A 13357-nucleotide genomic window follows, 5' to 3' on the forward strand; every position below is an offset into this window, starting at 1 on the left:
TTTTAAATAATCTTAACAACCCCTATCATAAACATCACAGCAGCACGCTCCAGTCATATCATTTGACTACAGTGAAGTAGGAGATGAAAATGGACGGACATCTGAAGATAGGTATTCCGTCTGTCCCAGGTGAGCAAGCTTTAAACAGGTGAGCAGCACAGCACTCCACTCCTCTGGAGACTCCTCAAACTCAGAATGTTTACATTTAATAGAGTCAATGTATTTCTTAAAATGTAAAGTTTGGTCACTAGAAAAGAATGAACAAAAATTATTATCCTCACTCCAAAACAACAACCAACAGCTCTAATTACCCCTCTCTTCTCCCCACAAAAACAGGGAAGTAGTTGGGGCTGAAGCTTTTAAATTTGAAATTTCAACTCCTAAAACATTGCTCCCATTATCTCAAAGCTGCAGGTCTATGTATTTCCTTCTCCAATACTTCCCCCATTTATATAAGTTTATTCCTATACATACACATGCATAAGCATGCACATAGGCGTGCGCACAAGTGCACACACACACACACACACTGTCTCCAACACGTTTTTGTGTTTGTTGATAAATTATGAGGATCATGAATGGGGTGTGTACAGGGTTTCATAGGTGCTTTGTAAACAACAGAGTCATTTGGTTCCTTTTCTCCAAAAGCCTGAAATCAAATTATGCAACCAGGGATCACTACTTTCCCAGACGCTGTTCACAGGCTGCATAGTGAGGAAGGGCAGAGAAAAAGTCCTCATAACTGATGTTTAGATGGGAGGCAAAGACTCAATCTCAGTCAATCTGATGTGCCAGGGAAGAAAGCCTAATGTACTGTCCACAGGACCAAACTTCAGTTCTACATCAGGATCAGAGAAACCATGTGAACTAAGTAAATTGTTGAACATATCTACATCCAAATCTGTGGATCTCTTTTGGTGCTGGGCTACTAACTGGCAAAAGTCCCGTGCAGCTCTCACAACAGCTGATTTTCCATCTTCTGGAGACAGTACTATCATCGAGGCTCGGCAATTTAAATTCGATCATCTTTGTCATTACTATTTGAAAACTCGGGTGAATATTTGGAACCATCTAAACCCATAAGTTCCTGTTAATGTTTTAAAATTTCACCCATCAATGTGGAATTATTTCTTTTGAAAATACCTTGGGGGTCGTAGATGCTGATGTAGGAGATGCCCACGGCCATACACCAGGCCACAAGGCTTGCGATGTCCCAGAAGCTGGGCTCCTGCTCCTAGGTGAGCACCAGGCCCACGTGCACCGGGAGCTTCTCCAGGGAACTACCGATCGCAGCGCCGCCAGATCCAGTTTCAGGTGCCGAACCCACGGCAAAGCCAGGAGGTAAACGTGCGGTGCAGGTAAAGCAATGCGTGCAGCACCCACCACACCAAATCGTGCACCCCCATCACACTCGAGGGCTTCTTATCCCCCCTGACAGCTGGCACGAGTCATTGCTCCACGTTCCCACGCCCCCTGCGCCCGGACCCCTTCCCACTGCCAACACCTCACCCCATCCCAGCGGCCGTCTTCCTCCTACCCCCGCAGCCCCGCCCCACCCCTGTATATTTTTGACCTAGGCCCAGCAATTGTTAACATCTTAACACATTTGTTCTATGTCTTTAGAGTGATATGGATTTTTTTTTCTTTTGCTGATTCATTTGGGAGTAAATTACAGAAAGCATACTTTTTTTCCATACTGTATCCATAATATATATTTTTCACATTATATGGTTTTTGAAATTATTTCCGTAACATATATATGGCCCCAAACTTCCCCCTTTTAACCACACTCAGACATTTAATTCAGTGCTGTTAACTACATTCACAATTACCATCACCATCTTCCATTACCACAACTTTATCATCCCTCCAAATAGAAATTCTGTATCAATTAAGCAATAACTCCCATTCTCTACCCCTCCCTCACCCTGATAACCTGTGTTTTAGTTTCTGACTCTATGAATTTCCTGATTCTAATTATTTCATATCAGTGAGATCATACAATAGTTACCCTTTTGCGTCTGGCTTATTTCACTCAACATGAAGTTTTCGGTTCATCCATATTGTGTCATTGTATTAGAACTTCATTCCTTTTTATGGTTGAATAATATTCCATTGTGTGAATATATCATATTTTGCTTATCCATTCATCGGTTGATGGAACCTGTGTTCTTTCCACATTATCATGTTGGCAATTGTGAATAATGCGACCATGAACATCGGTATGCAAATATGTGAGGTAGAAATGAGGACATGGGAAACATTCAGACAAGCGTGTAGGAAGAGCATGTCCTGGACTTTGAAAAGACAGGTATAGGTTGGGTTTCCATAGCTGTAGGAACTGAGCTTTCCAAAATGGCCACGACAAGGTCTCCTGTCCTACCTGCTCTTCCTACATTGTGACAATGATACTCGTCTCATTAAGAAATGAGAGCTATGTTCCCTTCTACTAAATTTGGGCAGCACTTTGACTATGACTAAAGTGATGACTGGGGTCTCCCTGGCATCTCTTGGCAACTTCACTCTTAGAGGCCAGTCGCCATATTTTGAAGAAACTCAGTCCAGACAAAAAAGCCACATATAGGTCTTCTGACCAACAGCCCACCAAGGTCCCAGCCAACCATCAGCATCAATGCCAGAAGCCTTCGAGAGACGACAGCAGCCCTAGTTACCGTCTGACTCCAAAAACACGAGAGACCCCACGCAAAAACCTCTTTCCTGAGCTCAGTCAATTCTCAGAAATGTGAGAGATGGTAATAAAATGCCTGTCATTGTTTTAAGGCACTAAGTTTTGGGGTCACTCTGTTATAGAACAAACAGAAGTGAAAGAATGAAAAGGCACGAAGCATAGTGGGAGAATATCACCAGCTGGGGTTCTGGGGTTGCAGGTAATGGAAAGCTAGCTGGGATTAAGGGGGCAAAAAAAAGAGACAGGAATCAGAATAATAGCCCAGAGACTCAAAGGAAAAGCAAAGGAAATTTTGACAGGAACCACTACCACTCTAGGGCCATTAAGGATATTCTTTTCTGGGCAAGGGCTCACAGTAACTTATAACCACCTGCCTCAGGTGCTCCGTGCACTCCACCCAGCCTTCCGTTCCTGCTGTGGGGGAGGGGAGACTTGTCTGTGTGGTTTGGTCATTGGCCCACCCACTGGGGAAACAGATGGCCCCAGTGACTCACAGCCCACCAGAACCACAAGGAACACGGCAGAGGAATTTCCCTTCCTAACAAAACAGGGAGCTGTGGCTGGGCAGGCTCAACCAAAGGACATTCACTGTATTCGTTAGGATTAGGTTCTAGTGGAAGTAATAGAGACCTAAAGTGATAATGACTTAAACAAGATCAAAGTTTATTTCTTTTGCAAGTAAAAATCCAGAGGTAAATAATTTAGGACTAGTACACCTCTCTTATCCTTGAAGTCTTAGGGCCCAGTGGGGTACGTAAAGCCTAGAATCTCAAGAGCAGCCTTGACATCTTTAAGCCTCATGGGGCCCGAAGACCTAATGGTGAGCTCCCCTGCTCTCACCAGGCATGCCTCCCTACCCAGCAGGAAATGCTCCCCACCCGGGGAGCCCCCTATCTGTCAGACCAGCTGCACTCCACTCAATCCTCAACCCAACACGTTTCCTTTCTGTCAGCCGGCAGAATTACTCAAACGAGACAATCGCATCCTCAGGGGCACCTCATACCCACATTGCCACAAAGCCCGCCTCCCACATACCCTGTGGCTTCTAGAATCCAAAGATCAAACCCTTCGTGGCCCTGCCTGCTGTCTGCTCCCTATTGCCCTGGGCTGTGAGGATATGTGACTCAAACTGCCGATAGGAGTGACATCAGCAGAATGGCAGGGAGAGAAGATCCCGAGTTCTGCACTCCACAGCAACACTGAAACAATCAGGAGAAGCTGGCAGAACCAAATTTCTGAGAGCTGAGCAAAACAGTTAAAGGGTTGCAGGGACTGGGTAGCACTGAAGCAAGAAAAAGGCCACTTAAAATGAGTTGGAAATGCTCCTGGTGCCTTACTGGCTCTCTCCTCCCAGATGGGTGCAGCACCAGCCCACATTCCTGGTGCAGGTCCCTGGTCACAAGTTCTGGGCAGAGCAGAGTAACCCCTGCATGCATGTCGAGGTGCACGTATATCAGTACCAATCTGTCGGATGGCAGCCTGACGGGCTGATCCAGGAACCTCGTTTCTCTGTCACCTGTCCCAGAACTTGCTTTTGATATAGAAGTAGCTGGCAGGGCTGCATCCAAATTGGAAAGGAAGAAATAAAACGATCTCTATTCATGAATGACATGATCCCTCATATAGAAAATCCCAAAGGCTCCACAAGAAAACTATTAGAAAACTAATGCAGCAAAGTTGCAGGGCACAAGATTAACACACAAAAATCAGTTGTGTTTCTATACACCAGCAATGAACAATCAAAATAGAAACAAAGAATATAATTCCATTTACAACAGCATCGAAAAAATAAAATACCCAGGAATAAACTCAACCAAGAATGTAAAATATGTGTTCACTGAAAACTAAAACATTCACAGAAGAAATTGAAGAAGACCTAAATAAATGAAACAACATCCCATGTTCACAGATTGGAAGACAAGATCCTTGAGATGTTGAAACTACCCAACACAGTATACAGATTCAACACAAACAAAATTTCAGTGTCTGTTTTGCAGAAATGGAAAAGCCAGTCATCAAATTCCTGTTGTCTTTCTTTTTTATTGAAGTCATCCTACTGGTTAAGAAGTGGTATCTCATTGTGGTTTCCATTTGCATTTCCCTAATGACTAATGATATTGCTCATCTTGTCATGTGCTTATTGGTCATTTATAGTTCTTCTTTGGAGAAAGGTCTATTCAAATCCTTGGCACATTTTTAAATTGGGCTTTTTATCTTTTTTTTTTTTTTTTTTTTTTTTTTTGCTGTTAACTATTTTTAGATAAAATCTATCTATTGGACTTGGTAAATATGTCTCTTAAATTACGGGTTGCCCCTCCACTCTTTTTCTTTTTTACTTATCTTCTTCTTCTTTTTTAACGCAGTGATCTTGATTTTTCAGACTGCATCATTACTGTCATTTAACATGTTCCTCTGAAAGTTAGACCTGGAGGCCAGGTAAATTCAGATTCCATTTTTTTTCTCCCTAGAATATTTCAGTGGAGTCACATGTCTGCTTGTTTCTTTTTGTGATGTTAGCTGCCACTGATTCATCAATTCATTAAGGGCTGCAGAATGGTGATAATTCTAATTCTAATATTCCTGCTTCATATATTAGCTGGACTCATCTATAAAGAGAAATGTTCCCTTATCAACTACTTGCTTACCCTGAAATACAATCCATATGGGTCAAATAGGATAAGTGCTTCATTCTTTTTTTTTTTTTCCTGAAAACAAGTTTAATTTAAGTAAGAGTTTAAATGCATTACATAACATTAAAACTGAAGGGGAAAAAAAAAAAACACCCCAAATCAGTTTTGGCATTGGGCAGCTGCTGTTAATAAAATGCAAGCTTTATAGCTACCTACATGACTGATATGCCAGTTTGCAATTTGTTCCCTTGCCTAAAGTTTAACCTGATAGATTGATGTATTAGTTAGGGTTCTCTAGGGAAACATAAGCAATAGGAGATACCTGCAAATATAAGATTTTATAAAAGTGTCTCACGCAACTGTGGGGTGGCCAAGTCCAAATCCCGTAGGACAGAATGCACGAGTCCAAATTTCGTAGGGCAGTGAGCTGGCAACTCCTATGAAGGTCTTCACGAACTCTCCAGGAGAGGCTGGCTGGCTGAAGAAGAAGTGAAAGTTCTCTCTCTTCTCCCTTAAAAGTCTTCAACTGATTGGGTTAAATCCAGCTGATTGAATTATCTCATTGCAGAAGACACTCCCTTCTTAATGTAATTAGCCACAGATGCAGTCAATTGATGATTTAATAAACCAGCCTTCAGGTTTACTAACTAGCCACAAATGTCCTTGCAGTAACAGTTAAGACAGTGCTTGCTTGACCAGACACCTGGGCACCATCACCTGGCCAAGCTGACACATGAACCTAACCATCACAGTTGGTCTCAGATTCTGTTGGGTTCTTTGTTTGGACATCTCTTAGTTAGGATATTATCTCTGGTCAAAAAAGAACAAAGACCCTGGTGGCAAGCCAGGTGTCCCAGCACCTCGCTAGAGGGAAAGATGGCCTCTCTAAGCTTGCCTACCTGGTCAGGTTGGAGATACCAGGCAATCTTTCTTTTATTACCAAAAGGCTCCCTCTCGTCACACAGCTGCAATAGCTGCCTTGCCCCATCAGTCTCAGCTCCCTGGAGGACTGGTTAGGCGATGACACTGTCTTAGGGCAGAGAACTTTGCCAAGGGAGAGCCAGCTTCTGTAAGCCACAAGCACTTAACCCATGCAACTCCAGTGGGTCCTCCCTACCCAGTCCAATCTCTACTAGGAACTGGCTTATGTTCTCGCACTGCTCACCCTAGCTGAATCCCTTCTCCATATCCTGGATGCTCAGGCAAGCTTCTTCTTAAACGCCTTCACTGGTCTCTTTTCATTGTAACCATCAGGCATCACTTGAGTGGTAAGCGTCTTCTGCCATTTCTTTGTTGAACTCTTATGGCTCTAAGCCTTAGTCCAGCAGGAAGCAGCCCATCACTCTTACATGCATCAGCAAAGGGTCGAGAGGGTGGGGGTTCTGGGGGAACCTCAGGAAAGCAGGGGGTGGGGTGGGATGGAGCATCAGGAAGCAAGCAGGAGGCCAAGAGTCCTTGGCGGAGGCTCAGTAGCTGGGCAAATTCTTCTGTCTTCTTTTTACTTTAATTTTAATACAACTTTATTGAGATATATTCACACACCATATAATCCACCCAAAGTATGCAATCAATGACTCACAGTATCAGCATATGGTTGTGCATTCACCACCACAATCAATTTTTGAACACTTTCATTACTGCAAAATAAAGAAAACATTAAAAATAAAAAATGAAAAAGAACAATCAGAACATCCCATACCCCTTATCCTCCCTCTTATTTATATATTTTTTGTCATTATTTTATTACTCATCTGCCTATACACTGGATAATGGGAGTGTTAGTTACCGGGTTTTCATGATCACACGGTCACATGATAAAAGCTATATACTTACACAATCATCGTCAAGAATCAAGTCTACTGGATTACAGTTCAACAGATTCAGGCATTTCCTTCTAGCTATTCTAATACACTAGAAACTAAAAAGGAATATCTATATAAAGCATAAGAATAACTTCCAGAATGACCTCTCAACTCTATTTGAAATCTCTTAGTCACTAAAACTTTATTTTGTTTTATTTCTTTTCCCCCTTTTGGTCAATAAGGCTTTCACAATCCCATGGTGCCAGGGCCAGGCCCATCCCCAGGATTCATGACCCACATTGCCAGGGAGACTTACACCCCTGGGAGTCATGTCCCATGTAGGGGGGAGGGCAGTGAGTTCACCTGCAAGGTTGGCTTAGAGAGAGAGGCCACATCTGAGCAACGAAGAGTCTCTCTGGGGGTGACTCTTAGGCATAATTATTAATAGGCTCAGCTTCTCCTTTGCAGGAATAAGTTCCAAGATTGAGTGCTTGACTTATTAAACTGGGAGTCCCTACTGCTTGTGAGAATATCAGGAATTCCCCAAGTGAGGAGGTTTAATATTTCCACATTTTCCCCAGTCCCTCAGGGGGAATTTGTGAATATTTTTTGTTTTCTTGCCAAAATAATATGGGACATATCAAGGTGTTATGTTAACCTGTATAGAATAACAAGATCTCATTCCCTATTCTGGGTTCCATGTAATTATGTTGTTTAAATAAACTGGCCAGAAAAGTTAAATTAGAAGTGTGCTACAGAGAATATAAATTTTGTACCAAATAAACATCTCTTAAATAACAGTTAAAACTCAGGTACAGATGTGACTGTGTAAGAGCTTACAATATATGAACCTTTACAACAAGCCTCGTTGAACACTCTGCACTCCTGTATCATCGATTGCCCAATCTCTGTCCACATTCTGTCCTCTGATAATCTGTGCTCTCAAATTCAGTTCTCAGGATTTGCTCATTATAGTTAGTTTGTATTAGTGACGCCTTACAATATTTGTCCTTTCATTTCTGGCTTAGTTCACTCAACGTAATGCAAGGTTCCTTCACCCAGTTGCATGCCTCACAGCTTCATTCCTTCTCGCAGTCGCTCAATATTCCATTGTGTGTCTACACCACAGTTTGCCCTTTGGTTCACCCATCCATGAACTCTTAGGATACCTCCATCCACTGCAAATCATGACTACTGATGCCATAAACAGCAGTGTGCAAATGCATAGTTGCCTCCCTTCTTTCAGTTCTTCCAAGTATACACCAAATAAGGAGTTGCAGGATCACAGAACAACCCCATAGCTAGCTTCCTGCGGAACCATCACACTGCCCTCCAGAGGAATCGCACTGTTCTACTTCCCTTCCAACAGTGAATGCGTATCTCTCTCTCTCCACATCTTCTTCAGCACTTATATCTTTCTACAGTTTTTTAAACAGTTTTATTCACACACCATACAATCCATCCTAAGTGTATAATCCATAACTCCTGGTATAATCCTATATGTTAGGTCTGGGCCCTGGGCCCCTCCCCCATCTCCATGTTTTGCAAAACCAGGCTGCAGATCAGACCCTGCCTCACATTGCTGCCCCCCTTTCCCTATTTTCACGCCTCTTTCTTTGTTCTCACCCATCACTGCTCTACCTCCCTTTCCCTCACAAATTTATTCCGTCTCTCACCTCTCCTGTTCAAATGCATAAACCAGGCATTGCCAAAGTTACAAGATAAACTATGTGTAACCCCCTGTGCCGGTTTGAGTGTATTGTGTCCCCCAAATGCCATTATCTTTGTGGTCTTGTGTGGGGCAGGCTTTTTGGTGATGGTTGGATTTGCTTGGAATGTGCTCCACCCAGCTGTGGGCAATGATTCTGATGGGATGTTCCCATGGAGGTGTGGCCCCACCCATTCGGGGTGGGCCTTGATCACTGGAGCTATATAAATGAGCTGACTCAGAGAGAGGAAACAAAAGAGAGTGCAGCTGGGAGTGATGTTTTGAAGAGAAGCAAGCTTGCTAGAAAGGAACGTCCTGGGAGAAAGCCGTTTTGAGGCCGGAGCTTTGGAGCAGACGCCGGCTGCCTTCCTGGCTAACAGAGGTTTTCCGGACACCACTGGCCGTCCTCCGGTGAAGGTACCCGATTGCTGAGGTGTTACCTTGGATGCTTTGTGGCCTTAAGACTGTAACTGTGTAGTGAAATAAACCCCCGTTTTATAAAAGCCTATCCGTCTCTGGTGTTTTGCATTCTCCAGCATTAGCAAACTAGAACACCCCCATTGGCCAAAGTTCACATACATTACACCGTGTAACATCCTGATTAGCAAAAAGCTCTATAAAAAGAAATCCTGCCACTGGACGGTGTGCTTTCCCCTTCCCCCCGAGCAGCCTTTCTGCCGCCCTGAGGCTTCTCTCAAATAAAACTTTTCTTTGTTACCTGCCCATTTGGCTTCGTTGCCCATCTTTTGGACCAAACTACCTTACAATATAATTTTGCATTCACCATCAAAATCTATATGAAAACATTTCCAGTTCTTATATTTTTTCTCTTTCTTCAGTTCAGCATTTGTAGGGTCCTTCTCCAGTCTATACCATCCTCCAGAGCTCTGAACAATTCTGAATTTTCCTCTTTTTGTTGCAATCTGGAGAGCAGTTTCCAGTAGCTGTTTACCTCGCCATGTTAATGATGTCAGTTTCTCTGAAGAAAGGCCGCTGGCTTCCAGGGTTCATCTGTCAGATAGCAAGGCACATGGCCAGTGCCTGCTGGTCCTTCACTCCTGGATTTCGTTGTTTTAAGCTCCTGGATCCAGTCGCCTCGTCTCTGAGCTTCTATAGGCCCTCTCTTATCTCAGGGGCTTTCCTCTCTGAGCTGTCTCCAAACTTCTCTGGGTGTTTCCCTCTCAAATGCTTCATTCTTAAATCAGTTGAAAAATGAGTTCGCCTCCAAGCATTTTCCAAAGTTTACTAATGAGGTTGCTTTTTCTTTGTTGTCTGTTATTGAGCATGATGAGGAACTCAGGGATTTGCACATTTGGTGTGTTTCAATCCATTGTACTTATCATCCTTACTGAAGCTCAAATTGTTCCCGTTTCTGGTTAATGGAAGCTTCTTTAAATTGGCTCCTGAGTTGTTTTGACACAACAGTCAAACTTCCTTGCTACCTGGTGGGACTGGAAGTTCCAGGCTCACCTTGTACCTTATCTGCCACATATATGATATCTGCCTTTTAGTAGGGGATGGTATTTGGAGACCCCAGTCTGGGCACTAGGGATGCTCAATGCGCTAGGCTGATCACTGTTTCTAGGCCTTTTTCAGTGAATTGAGCAAGGGAATTAACACACACGCACACACACATATATTAAAAAAAAATTTTTTTTTAAAGATAAATACATCATGAGTTCATACCATACTTCCAATTCAAATCCAGGAGTACAGGATATATTTTAACCTCATAGAGTCTTTATCAGTAACTTCTTTCTTCCAAGCTCAAATCCTTGTTCTCATTAAAACCAATATAATTACTCATTTGCTCTATCCTACAAAACACATAGAACAGTTTCTGGGTAACCGTAAACCCACCACCAACCATATGATTGATGAAAACAGTTTAGCATTTTATTGCAGTTTGTATATGTGTGTGTGTGTGTGTGTGTTGTCTTTAGGGTGTATCTCACCAGGATGTACAGTCAAATTATAGTTTGAATGATTCTTGGAATAGTTCCTCTCCATGTGGTTATCCAAAAACCAGATATTCAGGTTCATTTGCTTCATTTTGCTTTCCGTTTTTAGGAATTTTTAAATTCTTAATTTTGTTTTTTAACTGTGTAAAATATTTACATGGTTCCAAAGTCAAATTCTACCAAACAAGGTATATGCAGAGAATTATAACTGTTATCACCCTATTATTCCTCTCCCCATGCAGGTAACAGATTTATAGTTCATCCTTTCATTTAAGGAAGAAACAAACATACAGAGACATTCTGTGCACACCCTTCTCCCGTTTACAACTACTCCAGAGTAGTGCCGTGTAAACAAGTCACGTTGACCTTGATCTGTGTCAGTGACGGGTTGCGGTGCCGTGGAAAGAGCCTGTTATGGGGTGAATCGTGTCCCCCAAAAAGGTATGTTCAAGTTGTAACCTCACGTCCCATGAACGTGACATTATTTAGAAACAGGGCCCCTGAAGATGTGATGACTTAAGATAAGGCCAAAGCGGTTCAGAGTGGGCGCTCACCCAATATCACTGGTTTCCTTACAAGAAGAGGAGAGGACACACAAGAGAGGGGCCAAGGGAAGCTGAAGGAGGCAGGGACTGGAGTGACGCATCTACAAGCCAAGGAATGCTGAGGATTTCCGGCAAAGACCCGGAACTAGAGGAGGCGATGACTTCTCTCCTCCCTACGGGCTCCACAGGGAGCGTAGCCCTGCTGCTACCTTGATTTCAGACCTCTGGCCTCCAAAACTGTGAGATAACATATTTCTGTTGCTTCAGACCATCCGGTTCATGGTCCTTGGTTACAGCAACCCTGGGAAACTAATAGAGAGCCCCTCGGCAGAGACTGGAAACTTGCACGTTACTCCAAGTGGCAACTAAGCTCTGCCCCATCCTTCCGGGTCTCCAGAGGAACGAGCAGAGTAATATCAATCACTCCTGATCACTATTCTGGATCATTTATGTCCATCCTTTCAGCAGGATCAAGTTGTCTCAATCTTTAGGTTGCTTGTGATACTTGCTTAAATGTTATTATGATTGTTATTAATAGGTCCACTAAACTTGCATTTTGGCTAAGGACCCAAGGGCCCTGAATATGAAAACAGCAACTACTTCTGAGTGTCTATATATGCCTGGGACTGTGCTGGAGGCTGTCCACATCTGATCTTATTTGTTCGCCAAAATTCCCCAGCGTATGGCTCTTATTATCCTTGTTTTACAGAACCAGGTCATGAGGACTCTGAGAAGTTGCTGAACCTGGAACTCGAGCTTCCTGTGCTTTTCCCACCAGGTCACGCAATTGAAGGAGAAAAAAAAAAGTCTTAACTAGTGTTTTTCTTACTTACCCGTGATGTTGCCCTGATGGCAGGAAGATGGTAGCCAAAGCAGGTGGATCCTGTTATTAAATTTATTTTCCTCTTTTCCTCAGCTTCTTTTCTCTTCCATCCTCTCGCCACTCTTCCTACCTGTACAAAACACATTTCACACCGAAGACTTATAATTAGTTCTGTCCCTGTTTATTTCTCAAATTATAATTAGCAAAATGTCTTCCCAGAGATGCTCAGAAAACTGAATTTTAAGTTATTAGCTTAATTTACCAGCCAACTCTGTAGCATGGAATTGGAAAACACTGAAGAATATTAAACCTCCAATCTGGTTAGCTTTCCTTGGTGTTCTTTTCAATCTCTCATTATGTCTAATTATAACAGGTTTCTTACCTTGCTCAGTCCAGGAATTCTGATTGCCATTGTTTATGGCAAGTGAGTGGCTTGTCAAAAATGCCTCATTGCCTGAGTGGTATTTAGAGGTACAGAAATGAGTAACCATAGATATAAATAAACATATCTATTGCACATTGCCACAGCCCATCTGTTCTTTCAAAACAGTCTAAATAAATGGGACTGCCAATTCTCTGCCAGTGACAATCTTCTCAGGTTTAAGGATAAATTTAGCCTATCTCCAAACCTGTTTACACATTATCAGATTGATTTTGTGGCTCTTGACACATTTTCCATTGCAGACTTTAGCCTTAAAAATCTTTAAACGAGTTTCCTTTGTATTGTATAAAGATAGTTTGAAAAACAGTGATAAATCAGTAGAATGTGCTCTGCAATCCTGAAAGACAGCATCCAATGTGCACTGAAAGGGAAAAATAGCTTCTGAGAAAATGGAGGTGAGCTTTTCAATGTTGACAAGTGTGGGAAAATAAAATGCTGCAAAAATAAGAGAAACTAAGGGTTTGTGAAAATTCTTTGAAAAATATTATCTAAAAAAGAAAAATTAAAATAGTCAAAAGCTAAAAACCCTGAAGTGTCTATTTAATATGATTTTGGACTAAATATAGCTGATAGTAAAGTATTACTGAACATCAAAAAGTACAGTTGTTTTCATACAGTAGAAATCTAAAGAAAAATAATCATACTAATTAATAATCAAGATGGCAATATTAGAAATGTCCTCTGTGATTCATAATCTTTATCTTTAGACTACAGATGAATAAATGAAAATTTTAAAAAATGATTATTACTGCAAATC

General features: G+C 42.2%; 1 pseudogene; it reads right to left on the bottom strand.

The window, feature by feature from the left end:
• Positions 1 to 678: 678 nt before the first annotated feature.
• On the bottom strand, positions 679 to 1406 carry LOC119517951 (annotated as a pseudogene).
• Between the last annotated feature and the right edge of the window lie 11951 nt (positions 1407 to 13357).

Source organism: Choloepus didactylus, chromosome 21 (genome assembly GCF_015220235.1).
Source record: "Choloepus didactylus isolate mChoDid1 chromosome 21, mChoDid1.pri, whole genome shotgun sequence".
In the NCBI taxonomy this organism is placed as follows: Eukaryota; Metazoa; Chordata; class Mammalia; order Pilosa; family Megalonychidae; genus Choloepus; species Choloepus didactylus.